Source organism: Phyllostomus hastatus, unplaced genomic scaffold, assembly GCF_019186645.2.
Source record: "Phyllostomus hastatus isolate PE091 unplaced genomic scaffold, TTU_PhHast_1.1 phas_contig_80, whole genome shotgun sequence".
Lineage (NCBI taxonomy): Eukaryota > Metazoa > Chordata > Mammalia > Chiroptera > Phyllostomidae > Phyllostomus > Phyllostomus hastatus.
Genome location: NW_025333960.1, coordinates 25,593,181 through 25,618,532, shown reverse-complemented (window position 1 = coordinate 25,618,532; position 25,352 = coordinate 25,593,181).

Below are 25,352 nucleotides of genomic sequence, written 5' to 3'. Positions count from 1 at the left end.
TATGCTTGATTATTAAATAATACAATAATTAATAAATAGTAATAAAGTCTGTGTTTCACATACTCACAACTTTAAACCTATTTTTGCTTCACCTTGTACATATAAGCAATCCAATTGGAATAATTTAAAATAGAATATTAGATGTTGAGATTAGGCAAAGTTAAAGCAGGCAAAGAGCAAGATCTTTTCAGGCCCTAAGAGAAATAAAGTTAGCTACAATTAAGCTAGCCTTATTCCTAGACTTAAACTGAGGAGGATAAAAATGACAGCTAACAGTACATACTTTAACATTAATTCATCACACACAAAGCTAAGATTGTATTCAATACATTTTTCTTTCTCCTGGTCTATGCTTTTGGCATAATTTTTCTTACCACACAACAGCTTAAAAAGCATACTACTGTAATCCTCTTATCACACACATTTTTCTCTTTGTTGAGATGTCAAGTGAAGAAGAGCAAATTCCTCAGTCAAGTTGAACTCAGAGTGTTTTTAAGACTTTACTGCAAGTCAATTTCAAAACACTTAAAATAGGCTTTTATTATACTAATGGAAGATCTGTGCAAGTATTTGCATTTTTTCTTTTTTTATTTAATCTTCATTGTATTTTTTCCATTACCATTTAGTACCCACCTCCCCCCAGCAATCACCACACTGTGCATTTTTTTCCTATTGAAACCCTTTTAGAGACTAATCTGTTTTTTATTCTTTTAGTATGTTTTTTTAAAGATTTTATTTATTTATTTATTTTTAGAGAGGGAAGGGAAGGAGAGAGAGAACGAGAGAGAAACATCAATGTGTGGTTGCTGCGGGTTATGGCCTGCAACCCAGGCATGTACCCTGGCTGGGAATCGAACCTGCGACACTTTGGTTGGCAGCTCGTGCTCAATCCACTGAGCTACGCCAGCCAGGGCTCTTTTAGTATGTTTTTAAAAAAATTTTAGTTATCTAAAACTGTTATATTTGGTGATAAATTTGTTCACTTATTTGTTTTTGTATTTTAAAATTTATTATTAATTCCTCAGTATAAAAATTCATCTCAAAGTAAATATAAAGGCACTTCTTGGTCTCTAAGAATTCAAACTGAGAGGATGTTGTCCAGAATAAAGAAAATTAATCTTATTCTATTTATTTTATTTTAAATTAGTTATACCATTTTTCTAAAGTTATTGTTTTCAGTTAGCCTATGATAGGCAGTATAATGTTCCCCAACAGATGTCCACACCCTAATCCCCCCAAACTGTGAATATATTACTTTACATGGAAAAAGATCCTTCGCAGATGTGATTACAGATCTTGAGATGGAGACAACATCCTGAGTTATCTTGGTGGGCCCAGTACAGTAACATGAGTCATTACAATGGAAACAGGAATGTGGGCAATCAGGAGAGGTGATGTGACAAAAGACGAGGAGAGATTTGAAGATGCAAGCAGCCGTTAGAAGCTAGAAAGGACTAGGAAACAGGTTCTTCCCCAATGCTTTCTGAAGAAATGCAACCTTGACAACACCTTGATTTTAGGATTTCTGGCTCCTGGAACTATAAGATAATGAATTTGAGTTGTCCTAAGCCACTCGGTTTGTGGTAGTTTGTTACAGCAATGATAGGAAACTAAACCTGGCCAATACTGAAAATGTTATAGATCATGGAAATAGTGTTGTAAAACAGAAGGAAGATAACAAATATGCACTGAATACTTCAATTACCAGGAATAACAAAGGCTACACACATACTTTGCAAACCTTATTGAATTTACCTTAAAAATTCTGTGCAATAGCTATTATCTGCAGTTTTATAGCGAAAATCTGGTAACAGAACAACAACATAAAAAAGTGCTAAACAATGGAATGGGCATTCAAAACCAATATACTTGGCATAAAAATCTTTAATCCTTCTAATGCATGTTAGGCTAAAATTTTAGATTGAAATTATTTGTGAATCTGAACACATGTGAAAGAAAATCATTATTCCTGGCTTGATCATTTTCATTATAAATATCTCTTTCTATTGATTTCACTAAGTCTTTAGGTATCTTTATGATTCGTAAAGTATACTTACTATATGAAATGTCATAATTTGATCTTGTACATTTATCATTACTTTGACATCATTACTTTGCATGCTTATGTAAAAACCAACATCATGAGTTGTGTTTGACATTTCATCAGACATGTGAAAATTCAATTATGTTCTAATGTATTCTATGTAACTGTGGATTTTTTTCTCTATTAATTGAATTCTTAACTTTATAAATAATCTTTTTCATTTAACTTTTACCTATTCTTCCAATGCGTTTGTTTTTAAAATGGTGATTTACAAATGGAACTACCAAGGAACTACCAAAGGGAAATCTTAAGTTTTTTTTTTTATTTAACTGAATCTTCTGTTGGGGCTGAATACTGTTTTCCTGGAACATTGTTCATTTCTCAAAGTTTCCAAAGGTTCCAGATCAGGTAAATCAGGGAAGAGACACATTTGAGTAACACCATGTAGTGCAAGGAGAATACTGGAGCTATTGGGGACACTTATAAGTAGAGAAGTGGTGGGATTCCCATCATTCCTTCTAGATATATGCTTAGAACCTACCTTTTCTGAACAAAAAGCATCTTGGAAAGTGTTCCTAAGTTCTTCTTCTGCTTAAAAAAGTGCTCCATATTTATGGAGGTTAGTCAGTGAAAATATAAGCTCTCTAAATCAAGGTGGAGTTTTGCAAGAAAGGGGAGCCTTTCAAACTCAGTGGCTGGTATCATTCCGATCTTCCATTGAGCTAACAATTCTCTGCTGAGCCAGCTTTGGCCAAGCTGCTAAAGATGGTGAAATGTACCAGGGCCAGAGAAATGGCATCAGTGACTAACAGAATATGGGAAACTTGAGGTATTTCCTGTTTCATCACCCAAATGATGTTGATCCAAAAACACACAAAGTCTATATTAGAGGTTCCTACACTTTTACATGCACAATACTCACCTGAAGGGTTTCTTAAAACACAAAGTGCTGGGCCCCTTGCCAAGAGTTTCTGACTCTACATCTGAGGTGGCACTTGGCAATTTACATTTATTACAAGTTCCCTGGTAAGAATGCTGTGCGGCTGCAGATCCATTATGAGAGGTGCTGTCTTTGAGAACCACTAAATTGTTCTGTGACTTATTTTCTTCTGTGACTTTTTATACACACCGTCTGTTGATATGAAAGCCCTTCTTTCCATTATTCACTGGAAAAAAAGATCTTGCTCATCTTTTCACAATTCACCACTTTCAAGAAATCACCCTTGTCCCTAACTTTCTTCAGCCTGTATTAGTTGGCCCTTTTAAATGCTCCTGTCCTGTACTTGCAGATATTTTTTAAGCAGTGTTTTGTTTGCTCCATATCCTATAAGTATCTTTAGAAGATTTGGGACTCATTTTTTTCTTTCTTTTTTGTTTTTATCTTCACTCTGTTAGGGTAACTTTATGACTTTCAAATTTTAGTATTTTTTGTATTAAGAATGATTCACAACATGGACCTACTGATATTTTTGTAAAATGTAAAAAAAAAAAATGGAAATACTGCACAGTTGTATTATTTAGAGGAAACACCTTTATCTTTTTATCTATGTCAATTTGTTTGATAGTTTAATGTTGCATGAATTTCAACCATGCTATGAAGATCCTATGGGTATTGTTTTATTTCTCTGCATATTTGATTCCGAAACATTGCTTGGAAATACACTTATTGTAGTATTTGCTGAAGAGGGAAATGCTGGTATTTACATTACAAAGATTGAAAAGGAAAACCAGAAATGTTGTCTATCAAGTCAACAGCAGAAATAAAAATAGGCCAGGGTAAGCTTGTAGCATATACGATTTTCTCTTCTGAAACAGTGTGTGTGACTTCTAAGTCATTTCATCCCGTGTATTACAGCCTGGAAAGGAGCTAAAGTTAACCAATATACACATACTGGCTCAATCACATCTGGATCCCAGTTCTGCCACCCACTAATAAGCTGTTCCCTGCTGTGAAGTCAAAATGTGGAGTGTGAAACACATCGGATGATGTTCTGTTACAACAGCAAGACTGAAATAAACAGAATATTTTTATAAAAAGCAAGGTTGTAGGAGTACAGACAACATTTTGTATATGATTTTTAATACAAGAAATATTTTACTGGTAAGACTGCATGTGGTTACCAAATACATAAGAAACAACAGGAAAACTGTGAAAAGAGCTCAGGGCTCTGATTTAATCAGAATTCCTTGAGATTCGGTTCTCAAGTTTTTTAATCAAAATGTTACTTTTTGAGATGGAGAATATAAATGTGAAAATATATATTTCAGGATATGTTATATATTTTTATATATAACATGTTCATGGAGTAAAACTTTCAGGTTAATCAAGTAATAGTTGAACTGTGAAAAGGAAATTGCCAGACACTCGGTAAGGAGACTGGGAAATAGAGGACTTATATTTCTTAATCATTACTTTTCAAGGGTACTGCTCCCAGGTCCTAGAGGAAGAGAATCCTGCATTGTGGGATATTTCCTTCTTAAAGGGACATAGAAAAATTTACAACTTAAAGCTTTCTGAAGTAATTGCTCTAAGAAAAAAGAGGTCAGGAGCTTTTAGTCAGAAAGAAACCTATCTGAAGTCTAGAGACTCTGGAGGGAACGTTAAGGACCTCTTGGCCACTGTATACAGTGCATAATTTGAGCAGTGTGAAATAATTATAATGCTCAAATATTAAAGTTATCTTGAAGGAATATTAATACTTTCTTTAGGATTCAAATTTTACTTTAGAAAGTTAGTAACTCAGTTCCCTTTTTTCTATCTTACACATTTATAAATGCGAGTGAGTAATTAATTCTGGTAGGAGGATATTGGGTGATAATTTCCTCTCATTGAAGAACATAATATAGAAGAATGTTCTGGTATTGTAAGTATCATAAAGTCTTTTCTATTGCAATCAATGTTATCCAACTGAATTTTGAACAATTTGGAAATTTCATTTATACCACATAGGCTTTTCCAAAGAGTACAAATATGAAAACTAGATAATTGAAACAATAATGGTGATTTACACTTCCAACCTTCTCAAAAGAGACATAAACACAAAAACTGGTAGCATTGATTACATAATTTTATAACCATAACATATTTTTCTGTATTTGTAATTGGATCAGTAACATGTTAACATAAATAATAAAAAAAAATCTATCCAGGTTTAGTATTTCAATTTCTGCTGGGGAGATCATGCAAATTATTTATTTAAATGATGTGAGGAGGTTTCAATGATTTTGCTTGCCTATCATAAAATTATTAAAACTGAAATAGACAACCATACACTTACAGAAAGAAATAGGCAGTATGGTAATCTAGGATAAGAGTACAGAGCTGAGTAATTTTGAGGTAAAGCCTCACAACTGTCTGGACATTTCATCTCCATAGGGTTATGCAAATAACAAAAGCAGAAACAAATAAACAATGACACCATTCAAGGGGAAAAAAACTATAAAAGACTTTAATTTCTCCTAGCACTAAAGAGAAAGGGACAGAGAAAAACCCTCAATGTTTCAAGTTCACTACTATTTTTCCTGGGTGCCTCTGAGTTTCATTGCCTATCCTTTGAAAATCATTCTGTGCTTTCTGAGAAGAGGGGAAAACTTCCCCCTTACCTCCGCTGGCTCTTTTGGCTGGTTCATTAGTCAACAGGACATAAGACTAACAGGAGAAAATCAAATTTAATTTTGTGAGCACAGAAACCCTACCTGAGAGAATCAGAGACTCCACATCCATGAGAAGTTCCGGAACAGAAAGGTAAAGTGAGGTGTATATGACCCAGGGAGTAGTGTGGGTAGGGGTCTGGGACTTCCAAGGGGAGGAAAGTAATTCACAAGATGGTAAGAAAAGCAGATGTTCAGTAATTAGATGTTTTCCCTGCCATATTGTTAGGTCATAAAATTTTATTTCTGACAGTAACTCATTATGGGCAATGCCAATTTAAATTCTTTAAGGGAGAGGTAAAACTTTCTCTTGAGCCCAACGGGTATCATAGCCTTCAGTTCAAAACAATTACATATGCTCACCTTGGCATATCTATCTAAACTCCTCACTTTGAAAATGGTCCAAAAATCATCTGGCTGTAGGATTTCCAAGGATCTTATGAATAAGACTGAATTGAAGACATCAAAGGTCGTTGGCATAAACGACAATAATAGTGCCACAGTAATATTGATAATGAGGCATATAATGAACTGGACTTCATTTTGGAGACACTCAGTGACCAAAAAGAGAATTGCAAATGAAGTGGAAATTTAGAGAAGATTAGTCAGGGATGAAGAGAAAAGACTATTTTAAAAGGAAAAATTTCAGGTTGGTTGCAATTTAATGTAATGAGATTCTACTCTCAAGTGAAAATCCATTAAAAGACAGAAATAAGTTAAATAATGGGAAATTTTACAAGATAAGACAGCAAAGTCCATATTTCCAGAAGAGGTATTCTATTCTCACTTCAGTCCTTGAAAACCACAAGGAGTCTCTTTCAATTACTCATTCATTTTGATCAATACAACCAATGTAGTAATTGTAACCCAAGAACCTTTTCCCTTGAGTTACTGAATTAATTTATTGTTAATATTTTGTTGAATTATTGTTGCACAAATTAACAAGTATATTTTATTATTTAAATGTAAAAATCTATGGCAAATTTCCTGAATTTTTGTAGTTTGTTTATTCAAGCTTACTTTATATACTTTTTGTGTGTATAGTGATGCAACTTGATCTCTCTACCTATCTATGTGTATTTACAAAAAATAACCACTAAACCACCTTTAAATGGCAACAGTAATAGTTCATCTAAGTAATTATATTTTGTTTTAGAAAAATATCCTTTATCACAAAAACTTCTTTGATAAAGCCAATTTTCCACTAAGTGTTATTTTCCATTGTTATGAGTAAATACGTACTTCCACAAGTGACCATCTGTATGAACTTCAGCAAGGCTATTCTTTCTGAACATTAGTTTTTTCATTGGTAAAGTGATGATAGCTGCCATTTTCATAAGGTTGCTCCAAGGAACATATTAGTTTATTCAGATTATGCCAATATGGGGATTGGGGTTGGGAGAGACTATCATTTAGCAAAGCTCATTGCTGTTCATCAAAGAAATAAATAACCTGATATGACTCTCAAAATCATTATACCTTTTCCATCACTTACAGATATGGAAATTGCAGATCATAGGGTATGATGACTAAACAAGGTTATACAAATTGTTAAACAATGGCACTATTAGAATCTAGTATTCTTAATGTCTAAAATAGTGCTTCTAAATTTTTTTAATTATTCTACTAAGTTAATAGCATTAACTGTAGCATTGATGAAAATAATAAATTACCCTACAATGAACTTCAACCCAATGCTTTTGTCCCTTTTGAATTCTCAGCATCTGTATTGGGAGTGACATTCATATTTCCAGTTCTAGGAGTATTTTATATTTTATTTTTTATATTCTGAAAATGTAGTAAAAATTTAAAACTAATTTCAAGAAAACTATGTGCTTACATGCATATTATAGTTTTATCACCAGTCATTACTTCAGGAAAAAAGCAGTCAGTTGAGTAATATTTCCTTGGATACATATAAATATAAAATAATTTGTAATATACATGTATAGAAAGAAAATATGTAGATTAATTAATTTAAATATCCTGAATGTGTTCATTTACACACACACACACACACTGACTCATATAGGCATAATCTTTTATTAATGTTTGAGTAAAACCAGCTTAACTGGTGATTTTTAATGAAAAAGCACATGTAACATGAATGCTGGGGTAAGTACTGCAGCTTCGTAGATTTTTCTTTCATTATTTCTGCTTTTACTCTGGTAATCCAAAAAAATCCATAATATTGTGCAGGATTTTTGTGTCATGAGCATCATGAAATATGCAGGACTATATCTCCCAATTTCATGAGAAAATTTGAATCACAGGGTGTTATATCATTTTGTAGGTTTCAAATGTTTACCTCTGATATGATAGACAGTAACTGTCTACTTATTGATATGTGTCTTCCTTAAACAAAAATATATGAGTATTTATATATAATAATTATAATATATAGAATTATTACATCTCTAATTCTTTATTATATATTTAGTTATAATCTTTGATAATCCTTTATCTGCATATATAATGAACAATTACTGTGTGTAAAGAAAAATGGATTTTATATATAATAATTTGGAGTGTTTACTTATTAATATGTAGTAACTTAATTAAAATTAGCCATTTATAAAATATTAATTCTTTTAAAATAATTAATGAAACATACAAGTAAATAAAATAATTATTATTTTATATGTTAATAATATTACTATATTATCCTTTTAGCTAAAATTTTGTTTCCTTTAATAACATATTTTTAATAAGATAGTCTCATAAGTTTTCCAAGTGAAGTATTTTGGGACAGTATAACTATAAATGATCTTAAAATCAATGTCAATATGTGCATTATTTTCACTTAGTTAATAAAATACAGTTCTTGTGGTTAATAATTTAGGATGAAGAGAAAATGAACTGTTATGTTAAAATTGGTTACTGACTCCTCAGAAGCCTTATTAAAATATCACTTTGAATGTGGATACCTTTTAAGCCCTAGTTATTGAAAGTGTCAGTAATAATTTGTTAGAACATTCTCTCCTGTAACTTAGATTTGTGTTCTAACTGATTGTGATCTAAGTGATTATTTTGTGTAATATTTTAAAAATATGAATAAATCATTTTATGGTTATTAATACAGGTATATTTTGGCTTTCTCATTAGTCATGTGAAAATGTGCCATGCACTTACGTCTACTGCATACAGTTATAAACTTGGACAAGGAATCATATCCAAGAGGTTATCAATAGTGAAACACCATGAAACACCCACTTTCAATGAAAGCATATTTTTAATTTACTGAATAGATGTTGCTAAACTGCCTTAATATATTAAGCTTGTCACACTTTAAGTGGTCTCTTCTAAGTTTCATTAGTTTTGGATTTATAACATAAGCTAGTCTATTGAGTCAAAGGGAGGATATTAGAAAATCAGTTGGGAACACACAAAAAGCAAGTTAAACAGGGGTGTTTCAGAACTTGGATATGAAAATAATATTTTAATACATAATGGGAGGGTAAATATGTACATAACATCTATATCTATATAGTATATCAATATCTATCATCCATCTATTTATCTATCTATCTATCTGTCATCTACCATCTATCTAAAATTTTCCATTTCTCTCTCAACCACTCAAAGACATTCATGAAAATTTTCTAAGGAAAGTAACTATCTATTTCTGCACTGAGTCAGCAGGGGGCAGTAAGTATCATTAAAATATGAAGAAATTTGAACAAACTGTCTTTTCTGAGTTCCCTCGCAAACTTTTCTGAAAACAAACCTCTTAAAACAAATCACTTTGCTATTTCTTTGTTAGTGGTGTTATAAATCTGGTTTGGAAATGAGCTGATGTAAAAAGCAAACTGTATTCTATATTTCCCTAGAGTATACTCATTGAGCTTATTAATTTTCAGTGGAAGAAATGTAATCCTTGTACATAAAAATTCCTATTGGGACATTAAGAATCACATATTTAGATATAAGCAAGGACCTGTCTATTCTTAAACAGCTGGGAATTTGATATGGGTGGTATTCTCAATCCACTTCAAATCCAGTAAAGATAGTTAGATATGAATTTTAATTTTGCTACATGTCGGCAATTAATAACTAGAATATAGGCTATTGTAAAGGCAATGTTTTATAAAATAAGTCATTAACATATTAAATAGTGCATTTTCTGGCTTAAAAACTGCTTCAGTGAGGAGTTTTGCTTTGCTTTGTTTTCTGAAATCCATTTAAAATACAGCTTCATGTGGTTACTGTGTGATAATGGTAGCTGATTATATGACAGAGCTGCACAATAATAATTTACAATCTGTCATGTGTGAAATCTTGCATTGAATCAGATAAACCCAGGCTGCTGAAATGTGCTCTATATTGTTGCATTGGATGTAATAGCACAGATTGTGTAACAGTATATAATAAAAACTCTGTGTTTCTTCTATGATTAGAAGTTTGATTACTATAAATTATCATTCTGCCAAATGTTTTAAAGACTTTTTATAAGTTTAAATGAAACTTTATACATTAATTAAAATGATCCACCACAATCATGGAGAATTCATTAAGAAGAACAAAGTTTTCTCTACCTAGTTATTCTTTACCTCAAGAAGATTTGAATATCATGTTCAGTTCCACCCATTACCCTATTGCCTTTTATTCTGTAATGAATATGGAAAAGATGATGAGAGGAGTTTATAAATGAGAAAGGCCATGACACTCACATGCCAAATAACATTACCATGATTGTTATCTGCTAATGAATATAAAAAAATTGCTTTGTAGAATTATCTTCATATAAAATTGAGGGCTTCTTCCCTTGAATGTTGGAGAGTTTAATATGCCCCCCCCCCCATATGCTTCTTTGGCATAAGGATTATTTTGAGCTGGTTATTAAAAAAACAAACTAACAACAACAAAAACAGATCAGGAAAAAGCTCTGAAAACCAAGTAGAAGTTATACTTTTGAAAGAAACATTTATATTTACAAGGGAAAGCTGCATGTGTAAGTGTGTCTCCCTCTGTGTACCAGGAAGAGGGGATGACCAAATCTCTAGAAACTGTTATCAATGGAGAAGGCCAGGATTTAAGTCTGCATAACAAGCTCACCCTCTTTTGTTGTGTTTTTCCTGATAATCTCCCATAACTGGCTTCCTACTCCTTCCCCTAAACATTTTTTTTTATCTTTAGCTGGAGGTGGCATTTAAAATGGTGACTTGAAACATTGTAGGAGTTTCCCAGTTTTCCTGTGTATTTCCCAAGTACACAGGAGGTATGCATGTTATTGAACTACTTTGCTTTTGTCTTGTTCATCTGTATTTGATTACAGTGTGAGGGAGTCTCACCCAAGAACCTAGAAAGGTAGAGGGAATATTTTTTCATCCCCCATGGTTGTGATAAAGAAAAACTTTCAGGTGTATCAATGTCACAGCTTGGACACATAAGATGTCCAGTGCTGTCATTGATGTTAGCTGGCGCTCCTATTGGGAAGAATTCTCCAGGTTGTTCCAGGAATCAACATTGTCTTTGTGTACATGATCAAAACCCCCAAATCCCGCAAAATAAACTGTGTGTATGAGTATATAAATTTTAACTATGTGGAGTATGTTTGAAACTTAACTATAGGTAGATATAAAATGCAAAATGTGGGAAATGAGTTTGGCAAGAAGATTCAGTAAGTTGCAAGTTTGGATAAGAGAATATAGAATATTTAAGGAATGGGGAGTAGGTCCCATGGTTCATGGACATTAGTTTAGGGCAAACCACATGAAAAGAGTCCACTTCCCTTTACTTTAGCAAAGATAGGACAACTGGCTAGGATGCCCAAATAAAATAGATGCCTGGGCAAGAAGTTACATAAAGATTCATAAGCAGCGGCCTTTTTAAAAACTAAATACTTTCCATCTAAAAAAAGGAGAACATCAAATTATAAGAAAAATGAAATATCGATTAACAGTTTTGCTGAGAGAAAAAATGTCAACTCAGAATTTTGTGGTGGTATAAAATTTCTTAGGGGATAGGCCAATTACTCACTGTAGCAAAAATAGATATTTAATCAATAATAATATGGAGGAAAAAACAGTTCTCTGCAAAATAACCTTACAGGGTGACCTTGTTATCAGTGGAAGCGCAGTTCTTGCAGCGTTACACGGAAAAGAACTTCCTGGGACCCACACAGGAGGGTGGGGTTTGTGGCAAACTCTATTGATGATGTAAAATTAAAGGGGTTCCTCTTCTAACTTACCAGTGTATTGCCTCTGGTCATCTCACTATGGAGGAGGTCCAGTCTTGTCTTCACAAATGCCAGTGTCCAGAGTGTCTGCTCCATATTAAAGTCCAGCCAGTCCAGCCATTCCAGCATCTGACTAGCTTAGTGTGTGTTTCCAGCAGCAGTGCGTTGCTGTGCTGTAGTATTCAGGCTCCCTCCTGGAGCCTGTACGTAGAGTGCGCACAGACATAAGTCACATGGCTGCCTGGGCCACATGACCATCAAGGGAACAGGCGAGTTCACCGTGCAAGTGTGTTGCAGGTGGGAGGAAAGGAGAGAGGGAGGAAGAGGAGAGAGGAAGGAGGAGAGACAGAGAGATTCCTGGTTCCCCTAGATTATATTAAACTGACAGGCCTCTATGGTCCAGCCTGACCCCCTGTCCATTTTGACTTCTATTGCCCTTGTATCTGGCTCCCCCTGCTACCTCTAGTAGTCTGGTACCACAGGGGGGAAGGGAGAAATGTTAATCCCCTTAGTGAAGCAATGATGCGATCCCCTGGGGTGTGAAACTTCCTGGTTGTAACTTCCTGGTGAAACAAACAGGTTTATGCTTCTGGGTTTATTAAACTCAATGTCTAATTCACTTGGCCCTCTCTCTCTCTCCCTCTCTCTCTTTTCTACCAAATTAATTAACTATGTACCAATGGTAACCATCTTATCATAAACTCCTAAGTAGGCATGTCATGGCCCAGACATATAACTTTTTAGTTAGTTTCTGAACATCTAGGTTAACATGACTATGAAATAAACCACCCTCAAAAAAGCTCACAATCTTGTTATCATGTAATCTAACCCCAGTTTTGCATTTTCCCACCTCCATGTAATCTTCCTTACTTTTTCCCTCCTTAATTTTAAATTCATAGAACAAGCTAGAAAACTTATTCTCTGAAGTATTTGAAATCTTGCTTCTTGGCATATGTTGTCAGTTTGGCTCAAATAAATTCTTGTAAAAATTCTCTCCAGGTTGGGATGTTTCTTACATTGAGAATGATAGATAATGATAATGATAATACTAGCTAAAATTTCTTGATCTAAAATCATCTGCCAGGAACATTTCAAAGCACTTTTCATATAATTTTTTATTAAGTTCTTCTGACAAATATGTGGGGTTGATAAATTATTATATGTCCATTTTATAAATATAAATATTGAGGCAAAGAGTGATTGGCATGCCCAAAGTTTTGAGAGCTAGTAGGTTTTGGAAGTGAGTTTTGAATTCAAATATAGGGGATTTGAATCTTAAAATTTGAGTTGAGCACTGGCCAGTGTGGCTCAGTTGATTGGGCATCATCCTACAAAACAAAATGCTGTGGGTTTGCTTCCTGGTTGGGGCACACTCATGGGTTGTGGGTTCAATCCCAAATTGGGGCATGTACAGAAGGCAACTAACTGGTAGATATTTCTCTCCATCTCTTCCTCCCTTCACCTCTCTCTAATACTCAAATATCAAAATTTAAAAAATTAAAAATCTGAGTTGAGAAATACAGATTCCCTTATCATTGGTAAGACTAGTATAATTAGAGAACCTGGTAAATCCAATTTCTTAAAGAAATGGGCAAAGAGAAAAGTAAGACATTTTTTATTTATATATACAGACCTAAATATAAGTATAAATTAAACTGAATTGGTAGTTTATCTGCCTCATGTAATCACCTTATATAATAAATAAATGTTTGCATATTAATAAAATATTTCTAAAGTTCACAGTGGATTCTCACTAAATCATCTATTTAAATCTTTAAAACTTTTTCTAATAGCAAATATAAAAAGTTTAAATTCAATTCTAGAGTTTGCTTTTTATATATCCCTTTCCCTACCATATATTAATAATTGTCAGTTTCAATTGAAATAAAATTTCAGTATCACAAAATCTTGAAAATTAACCTGATTGTAACATCATGAAGAATATATTATATATGCAAGTTCATGAGTAATGGAAGAAGAAGCAGCACTGAGTTGGGTGGTCAAAGGGATTTTAAATCTTTATAAGAAGAAGAATAATTTAAAACACAAAATTTTAATTGTGGTTTATAGGTAGTTTAGTATATGTTATATATTCTTAGTGATGGGAGTTTTATCGCCCATTTGATTACCTTCCATTGCTCTCCCATTGTCCAGCAATTAAATATTCAACATTCTTACCAGACAGCAACATAAATGACCCGGAAAGAGCTCATTTCTTTTTGTGTAGCTGTTTATTTACTCCTATTTGATTTTTACTAAGTTTTCATCTATATAAATCAAATGTGTATCTGCAAATTTAAATATTTTACCATTCAGTAATTATAAGTAAGTGCTATGAATACGTTTAGACTTAATAACAAGTTAGTTGAAGCAATCAACAACTACCTATATTTGTCCAAAGCTACACTGAGGACCTACAAGGGTGACCAAAATATATGATGGTGTCTTTGCCCACAAAGATCTGTAGAAAATAAGTGAAAATCAGTTAAGAGCTAAAGAATTAGACACTGGCTTTAGGGGTTAAAAGAATTCAGAGCATAAAGGGCTCACTCTGGGCTGCAACTCAATGGAAAGGGTCAGGAGTAAACACTCTAGAAGAAAAAAGAAAATGAAAAGAATGACTTCCTGCTAGTGAAAGAAATCTGGATAAAAGAAATCCACACAAATTTGTAGTTCCTGAGGTGACTCAAGATTAGACAGTAGGATATGGCCTAAGCAAGCCCTGGGGAAATCACTGGGAAGCAGTAAAGTGAAAGACAGATTTGGAAGGAAAAAAAATACCTAAAATGTGAAGAGAGGAATTCTTAGCATAGATGCAGAAGGTGAGAAATAGTTAAGAAAAATTAACTATTGGTTTCAGGCCGAGTCAAAGTTTCAGCCTGTAGAACTAGGACATAGGACATATTAAGCCAGTTTACAATTAAAAGGAGAAAAATTATTAAGGTCAGTAAAAATTGCAAAAGGTAAGACATATATTATTTGTTTTTCAAGAATAGTTACAATAATAATTAGTGGTTAAAGAAAGCCACTAAGTGTCATATATTTATATTGCACTTAAAATAATAATAATAATAATATCTTTCTTTGTATAAGATTATAATTTGTTAATGAAAACATTGTGTTGTTATATTCAGCATAATTTTTAAAGAAAATAAGAAATCAGAGTAATATTAGTTATTTATTCATATTAACTTTTTTAGAAGAGAAATATTAATACTAACATGTTAAAAATTTTTAATCATAACAAGACTTGCAAGTGTCAGATAAATTGTTTAATTAATTAAATTCTAGTTCAATGTTATTTTATCAATATATGCCCATTTGTTATCCATTTATTTGTGAATATATTTATACATATTAAATGCATTATGAATAATACACAGATATATAGTCTACATATGTATATTATATGCACATAAAATACAAAATTTTAATTAATATATACTTAAAAAAATATGCACCCATAAAATTATCACCACCATCATGGCCATAAAAACATACAGGCTTGTGACAATTAATTTTTCTCCACTTAAATTTTATATTACCTCAACCCACAAAAATGTATTCTAATTGGTAGTGATGAATAGGTTTCAGAGTCTGAACCCAGAACAAATCTGAACTCTTAAATCACAACTTCATTTAAGTCCTGATGTTTAGGGAGTGACTAACAATGGCACCGGGATCTAAGTTCACAGAACAACCAGGATCTTCTCCACAGAGAAGTTGCATTGGTAGAGGAACTGAGGTAGTAACTGGCTCAGAAGGAGGAAGAGGCCAAAAAAAGCAAGATAAAACAAGGCAGGGAATATGATTTTTGGTGAACTGACAAATGTAGCAATTTTAAGTTTTCACAATTTTTGTTCACAGTAGGTAATGTGGATCAATATTTGAGTTCAATTTGCATGTTTGGGAGCCTTCTCAAACTGACTAAAGAATGTAGGCAGTAATATAGTTTGATTTGATCTTTTCTTTCTTTCTTTCTTTTCTTTCTTTCTTTCTTTCTTTCTTTCTTTCTTTCTTTCTTTCTTTCTTTCTTTCTCTCTCTTTCTCTCTTTCTTCCCCTCTTTCCCTTCCTCCCTCCCTCCCTTCCTTCCTGCCTCCCTTTCTCCCTTCCAAACCATCTCTCTAATAAACAATCTCGTCTATATTCAACATTTCCCCAAAGTAACTTCTTCAAACCCAAATTGCCCTCCTTCATGCCCTTGCCAGTGTGGCTCAGATGTTTGAAGCATCACCCAGTAACTGAAAGGCTGCAGGTTCGATTTCCCATCAGGGTACACACCTAGTCTGTGGGTTTGATCCCAGGTCTAGGCACATGCAGGAAGCAACCAATTGATGCTTCTCTCTTGCATCAATGTTTCTCTCTATTCCTCTCTCTCTTACTCTTTCTAAAATCAATGAAATATAGTTTGGGGGGAGAATAAAAAGAAATGTCCCTTGTGAAACTGTGCTAGTAAGAATCACATTGTTTAACCTTGTGGCAAAATATACAGAGGCAGCACGTGTTTTTTATGAGGGAGTTGCAGTTGTTGACTAAGAAAACCCCTTGAGAGCTACAGGGCACAAAGACAGTGGGCTTGTGCAAACTTACATCTCTGAAACTTGGTAAAAGTTCAGTTTTGCTCAATTTGAGGCCAGACCCGAGGTAGTGACATTAACAATGGTTCTTAGTGATTGATAGTGGCCTTTATAAAATTTTTATAAATTGTTTTATTGTCACATATTAAATATATATCCACAGACTCCACAATTAAGACAAATATTCACAGCCTTCCACATTTTTCTCATACTCCCTTATACTTCCTGTCTTCTATACTTCTACACCCTCCTTTTTCACTGTAAGGCAACTGCTAATCTACTTGTGTTACTATAGATCAGTTGCACTTTCTAGACTCTCTCATAACTGGAATAATTCAATATGTGTTTTTGGTTGACTTTTTATCAACACAATTGTTTTGAGAGTCATTTCTGTTAAAGCATCTATCAATAGTTCTTTTTTTATTTCTGAATAACATCATGTTATGTGTGCATACCACAGTGTCCATTTATCTGGTGATAGATCGAAGGTTGTGTCCTTCTCAAACTCATATGTGAAGCTCTATGTGTGATATATTTGGAGATGGGCCCCTAACAGAACAATGAGTTTAGATGAAGTTGAAGGATGGGGCCCTGATCCAGTAAGTGTAGGGGCTTTAGAAGAGACACTGGCAAGCTCATTCTCTGTCTCTCCCGCTCTCTCCACTTGAGCAGAGAGAAAAGGCCATGTGAAGATACACGAAGGCAGATAGCTATCTGCAAACCAGGAAGAGAACTTTCACCTGGAACCAAACTGCCTGGCACCTTGAACTTGGACTTTCAATCCCCAGAACTGTGAGAAATAAATTTCTGTTGTTTAACAGAAATCATCCACTCTCTTGACATTTTGTTATGGCAGACATGTGGACTAATACAATGAACGTTTGGGTTGTTTACAGTTTTGTTATTAAAAATAAAGCTTGAATTACTTCTAATAGCCTATGTACATATGCACTTACATAAAAGAATAACATTATACTAATACTAAAATTATTCCTTGTTTATTTAAAATGAATTACAAGATTTTAAACTATATATTTCTTTCTTTATTTCTCAAAAGATTTCACTTTCTCTAGATTTTTTTACAGTATTTGCATATAAAAGTCCTTGCAGTTATAATCTATGTTTCATGCTGGGGAAGACTATTCAGCAACATCCATGTAAAAAATCATACTTTTTAAAGGATAAAATTCATTTAAAAAATAGTGAAGTCATAGAAAATGCCACAATTGTTATTTGCTTAACTTTAGAATTCATTTCCTCTTTTTTTTTTCAGTAAAAATCATCTCTTTAATGATAGCTTTGACACTTAAAAGGATCATTTTTCGGTCAATTTTAAAATTCATTTGACAATTTCTTTAAGCAATGGAACACTTCAATAATAGACTTTGTTTTTCTTTCAATTTGCATAACACTATTGCTAAAGAGATGTTGAAAATTTTGTATGAGAAATTAATAGGCTTTACTCAACAAATTATTTAAAAAGTCAACAATTATTTGGGAGCCTTAAGAATTAAAGCATTATTTGAGTACTTCAAATAAACTGCTAATTTTCTCAACTACATTTACTGAAGAGCCAAGGAAGTTATGAATGCAAGTGAATTCAAGAATACAAAATAGCAAAAAAAAAAAATCACAAATATAATTACTCAGTTCAGACTGTATAAATGAGGTAAGAGTAATATTTCATGACAATTGCTTCAATGTCAATAGAAAGGACATCAGATCCTGTTATAAAACATTACACAGAATAGAGGCAGGACACTCAACATCTTCACGAGAATCATTCATGTCCTGTTTCAAGTTAGAATAAACATTGTTTGTACTTTTATGCAAGCATCGATAAAAATTTCTATTTATATTAGAAATATATATTTATATTATCTCAATCATAAACAGTATTTTTCTCATTAACTCTCAACTTAGTAAGAGAGTCTCTGAAAAAATTTGCTATTGCTTCTGAAGTCTTATCTGGAAGAGATTTTACTTGCAGTACATATAACAAAGCTCTTTTCATAACAAAAATATTGCAAAATCAGATTTTTTTCACTGCAATTACCTGCATCCACAACAATGATGTAAAAGCAATGAATAATAACTATTTATTATTTCAGGTTTTGTTTGGGCAGTTGAAAATTTCTTGCCTCTTGGAGTTATGCTGGTGGTAGAAGTATGTTTGGATAGTTATTTGAGATAAAGATTAATGATGTAATACAGTTTAGAAAACCATAACATCTTTTGCTGTGATTATTTTATCTTCTTCTTCTGAATTTCTCTTAACAAAAACTGTAATTTAAATCACTTTGTTTTGAGTTAGTTGAGGAAATAACAAATCTTTTATGCTTACCTTTTAGTACACACTGTTTTATATTTGAAGTTCCATGATTTCTGAAATTGAGTGAATGATTGCAAATTCACAAAAAGCATTAAAGGTATTTTTTTTCCCTTTATAAATAGCCATGGTTTGGAATATTCATCATGGAATTAATATTTGTGTCTTGGTACTTTGGTATTCAAAAATATGCAAATATAAATATAGGTAATAGCAGAAATTGAAAAGAAAAGAAGTTTGATGATCTCATGCACATATAAATCTGTTACTCATAATTTCTAAATCATAAGACTCCTAACTAGTCATAAACTGACTTGAATTATTGAAAAGTTTACAAACTTACAAACTAAAAATACATTAATGTAGTACTGGTACTTACATAATTTAAAAATTAATTATTATGGTAAAAATACCTTTAACTGCTGAATTTATATAATTTATCAAAAACATAGGAATGTGAGATTTAGAATATCCTTGCAATGTCCATATAAGATGCAAACTAAAATCACTTAGTATAAGACATCCATACATATGTAAATGATAGAAACCTTATATATAATATTTTTAATAGACCTTGCTTTCACTTTTTTGAGTAAGTTCCTTAGAGTGGAAAGGTTAGATCATATGGTAAGTATTTATTTAAGATTTAACACTCAAAGTGGTTTCCAAATTTGTTTTATCATTTTGCATTCTTACCATCATTTTATGAGAGCTCTGGTCCTCCATATATTTCCTGAAACTTGATATAGTTGGTTTTTTAATTTTTAGCCATACTAAAAAAGAGTATATTGGTCTTCTATTGTCATTTTTATTTGCAATCTTCTAAAAATTAAAGATGACTTTGATATCTTTTCATGTGCTTATTTATCTGTATATCTATGGTAGTTAAATGTCTATTCAAATATTTTGCCCATTTATTACTGGGATATTAATTTTCTTAAAATCAGTGTTTTTGAGAAGGAAGACCAAAGTAGGAAGGATCATAATACCTGATATAAAACTATATTTCAAAGCCATTGTAATCAAATCAGTCTGGTTCTGGCATAAGAACGGACACATAGATCAGTAGAACAAAATAGAGAACCCAGAAATAAACCCAATATCTCTATGGCCAATTATCATTTAACCAAGTGGGCAGGAGCATAAAATGCAGTAAAAATAGGCTCTTTAACAAATGGTGTTAGGAGAGCCGGACAGCTACATGAAAAAAATGAAACTCAACCATCAAATTACACCACACATAAAAATAAACTCAAGATGGATAAAAACTTAAATATAAGTCTGAACACTGTAAAAGTTTTTGGAGAACATAGGCAGTGCAGTTTCAGATATCCCACGCAACAATATTTTCACTGATATGTCTCCTAAAGCAAGGGACATAAAAAAAATAAACAAATTGGATTTCATCAAAATAAAAAGCTTCTGCATGGCAAAAGAAAACATCAGCAAAATGAAAAGGGAACCAGCCATGTGGAGAAATATATTTGCCAATGATACCTCAGACAAGGGTTTGATCTCCAAAATATATAAAGAATTAAAAAATGGGCAAAGGACCTGAACTGACACTTCTCTAAGGAGGACATAGGGAGGGCCCAGAGACATATGAAAGGATGCTCAGCATCACTAGCCATCAGAGAGATGTAAATTAAAACTGCAGTGAGATACCACTTCACACCGGTCAGAATGGCCATCATAAACAAATCAACAAACAACAAATGCTGGTAAGGTTGTGGAGAAAAGGGAACCCTAGTACACTGTGGGAATGCAGACTGGTACAACCATTGTGGAACACAGTATGGAATTTCCTCAAAAAACTAAAAATGGAACTGCCTTTTGACCCAGCAGTTCCACTGCTGGGATTATATCCTAAGAACCCTGTAATACCAGTCAAAAAGAACATACTCACCCCAATGTTAGTAACAGCACAATTTATAACAGCCAAGTACTAGAAGCAACCTAAGTGCCCATCAGTAAATGAATGAATCCCAAAACTGTGGTGCCTTTACATAATGGAATGCTACACAGCAGAAAAAGAAAGGAGCTCCTACCCTTCATGACAGCTTGGATGGAACAGGAGAGCATTATGCTCAGTGAAATAAGCTAGGCTGTGAAAGACAAATACTATATGATCTTGTTACTGAATGGACCCAGGGGTTACAGGGTCCCTCTGTCACCATGGATTCTTTGCCAGCTGTCAGGGAATTGGAATTATGGCTCTCTATGCCAGAGTTTGGTGAAAAGGAAAGGCTCTACTTATTCAAAATATATACAGAATTAGAGTAGTGACTTAATGTCTTCATTAAAATCCCAAAGTCCCTTAAAACATCCACAAACACACACTGTCCTTCCTTCCCCCCTTTGCCCAGTCAGGCCAGTCAGGGGTACCATATCTCAGGAAAAAATAGAAGTCCATGGCTGGGCTAGCTCCCGATTTTTCCTAGAAATCTGTACTTGGCTGGCAGGCCTCTCATGGTTCCCAGCACCATCAGCTGTATTGCTGTGATCACCAATTCTTAATCCAGAACTACATGGCACCTTCTCTTGACCCACCTGCAAGAGTCTTTTCAATGTTTTCCTTCCTGCAAGGTCTCACATTGTCCCCATTCCTAGTCCTGCATTGTCTTTCCTATGTTCTTCTGAAGTACTGAGAGCTCTGCATGTCTACTACATGTTGCTTTCCTGCTCCCTAAGCCATGTGGTTAGGGGAGCCCCCAAACTGCTTTGCATAGTTAGCACCCCCAAACTTCATGGTTAGCACCCCCAAACTGCTTTGTTAGCCCCTGCATGGCTGCTGTACCTGGGTTTATATCCTGGAGCCATTCTTCCTCTGCAACCCTATTTCCACCTCCTTCCACAATTGGCTACACCTGCCAGCACTCCTGTATTTTTCCAGCCTTTGTGGGTTGCCATAGTAAGTCTGGACAGGTGTGGAACTAACCACCTCCAAGCTCTCCTGCAGACACACTGTAACCAGGGGAAGCTGCTTCCCAGTTACGTCAGGGGTTGAAGTCACTCCCATCTAGCTCAAAGTGTGGCCACGGCTACTTAACATGTCTGTGAAGCCAGCCAATAGATATATAGGCAGTTGTAGATATATAAAATAACTGTTTTTGCATATCAGCTATGAAACTAGCCAATTGTTGATATGCAAAATAACTCTCAATGGCCCTGCTCCATGTGGTCCATCCCCCAGTTCAGACTTGTGGGGGTGAGGATATCCTATATTTTTATATTTCCTATACATCCTGAGTTCTGGACCCTGTTACAAACCCCCTTTGGTGCATGGGGCTGGCTGTACCACGCACATTACAATCTCACCTATAAGTGGAACCTAATCAACAAAACAAACAAGCAAGCAAAATAGAACCAGAGACATTGAAACTAGAACAAACTGACAGTAACCAGAGGAGGGGAGGAGAATAATGGGGGAAAGAAAGGGAAGGGTCATCAAGGAACATGTATAAAGGACCCATAGAAAAAGATAACAGAGGGAAGGAAGGATAGAATATGGAGGTGGTGCGGGTAGGACATGAGGAGAGTAATGGGAGGAAAATGGGGACAACTGTAACTGAACAACAATTAAAAAACAGGAAAAATCAGTGTATTAGAGTTTTTAAAATATATACATTCCAGTTATAAGTTCTTTGTCTTGATATATGGTTTGCAATGTCTTTTCTTAGTCAGTGGCTTATCTTTTCTTTCTCTTAAGTTGTCTTTTTTTAAAAAGACTTTATTGATTTTTAGAGAGGGGGAAAGGAGAGAGAAAGATAGGGAGAGAAATATCAATATGTCGTTGTGTCTCATGTGCCCCCTACCAGGGACCTGGCCTTGTGACCTAGGTATGTGCCCTGACTGGGAATCGAACCAGTGACCCTTTGGTTTGCAGGCTGGTGTTCAATACACTGAGCCACACCAGCCAGGGCTTAAGGTAGTATTTCAAAGAGCAGATGTTTTAAATTTTCTGACTACTTTGCATTCTTGGTAATCACTTTTTTCTTGATGAGTTTAGATAATTTTGTACTCCTGTAAATATTTTTAAGCCTTATTGTGGCATACAGTGAAATAACTTAAGACAACTTAATTTTTTCTCATTTTTCTTTTAATATTTTTAGATGAAACCAGAGCTGAGGTAAGCCTAATGGCATTATTTCTTCAATACATAATTTTTCATTATCTTCTAAGAAGACTTTATAAAATTTTGGAGATCACCTTCCCTTCATGAAATTTTAATGCCACAAAAATTATATATTTTCATTTATATACTGTAACCATTTAAATGTATATAAAACATTATAAAGCTAAGATTTTCTTGATATTCGAGAATAAAATTTTAATCTCTTGGAGGTGATACTGGTTCTATTGAAAACACATAATCTGATGATAACTATTTCCCACTACTCAGACCCCATTACGTCTTCTAATCTTTTTGAGTTTTTCCTTTCTGGCCTTGAGGAGTTACACTTGTGCACTAATCTGCATGCACCTGAGAATTTATGGGGAAGCTTTTGAAGATCTCTGGAGTTCTCTGTGCAGCAGTTCCTTTCTTACACATTCTGCTCAGCTAACTTTGGCTACCTTGTTTCCAGGTTCCCACATCCATCTCCTCAGGCTATCTGCTGCATTATCACTAGATTTCTCCTCCTTGTTCCCTTTACTGGAAATTCTCTCAAAGCTGTTAGCTGGCAGTCCTATGTGTCTCATTTCTCAGAGAGCAATGTCCTTCCTGCATTTTATGTTTCTTGTTCATTTTGAGTGAGAGAGCAAATTTGTTATTTGTTGCTACATCATGGGCTGAAGCAGAAATTTCCCTTTAAAGGTTTTGAAATCGTAATCCAAGATAAAGTTTGTCAAAAAGACACGGTTTGAGGATTAATCTTTTTAAATCTTTCATTCCAGAAGCCAGCCCGAGGACAGAATTACCATCCCTCTCTCTATAGCTGTTTCCCTTCATAGACAAACACTATTCAAAACCCTAAACAAGCATGCAGATGGAAGAAACAGGTGTTAGAATACTCAAAGTCAATTTTGCCAAGGTATAATAAGAATATGTTCAGAGGTGCAAAAATGTCCCTGGAAAATTTATTCCTGAGCAAACAAGTAAAATAGAATAAACTCAACGTGGATAAACCTAAATGAACTAGTAATTGGAGCTCAGTTCGGTGTGACCTTTCCCATATAGTGTTGGAAACTGTGCCCCTATGCAGGTGAACACACATCAGGCTCAAACACGTCCATGAGAAAGCTCAAACACCGCTGCGCAGGTTCTCATGTGGACACAAATTTTTAGCTCATTTGAGTAAATACCGTGGAGTGTGATCACTGGACTGGGTGGTAAGACTATGTTTAGCTTTCTAAGAAACCACTAAACAGTTTTTCAATCTACTCAGTATTTTAATCTTTTTTAAAATCCTTAATTTGAAAATAACAGTGAGATACCATACCTATTTAAATGGCTAACTTTTTTCAAGTGTTGGTAAAGAAGTGGAGAAATAGAAAACTCTCCTTCATTGCTGGTAGGAATGCATACTGGTACAGCCACTTGGGAAGACAATTTGGTTTCTGGAAAAGCAGGGTGGGGTTGAGAGGGTATATGGAAACTTTCTGTAAGTTCTTTTAAATGCTTTTGTAAATCTAAAACTACCAAAAATATTTAAATCTATTAAGAAAAAAATCTGAGGACTCACAGGACCTGCAAGTCTGTTTCTGCTGCGTTATCAAGGGAGATAAGATCCGGTGTAAACCCACTTTCCTACCACTAGGTGCTGCCCTATCAAGTACCCAAACCAACTTCACACAATGAGGGGCTACGCTTTTTTTGAAATGCTGTCTGGAACTGTACCAAATCACAAAACTCTCTCCATTATAATGATGACAATTTAATTCAAAATATTTAGTGATAACTTAAGATTCAATATATTAACATATTGAAAACCTGTTGAGAATATGCATAAAAGACACTGTACTTGTTTGTAAGGTAACTCCATACAACATGACATCACACAATGGGTGTTGCACAGCTGAGCCTGCATTTACCTGATACTATGACTGATGCAGTTCTGGGCATGTCGACCTGGACGATTCTCAGGCAATACATAATACCACAGAGGGAAACCAATTCCCAGCAGTACACCTGCTGAGCCATCAGTATTAACCTTTATATAGAAAGAAAAGTGAGGTGGTGAAGAGAAAAAGAAAAATGAGGTGGTGAAGAGCAAGCAAATAGCTTGCTGTAACTAGAACATGCAGGACCACCTCAACACAATTTGAATCTCTGGTTCAGTCTTTATAAAACCATCACTACAAAGTGATGTTTATATACCCATGTACAGGAGGAGGGAAATAGATTTTTTTCTATTGATGGGGATAGCATTTTCTGGAAGAGCAATGAAAGGGAAAATACTGTTGAGGGCAGTTGGGAAATACAATATGGCTCTAAACTATATATATATATGAACTATTAAAAACTATAAAATTTTAGATATATTTTAGATCAAAATTATTTATATAACTAACATTTTACTTGATTAGTTATTGTAAGAACAGCTGCTTAATTATTTAACATCTCTTAGTTA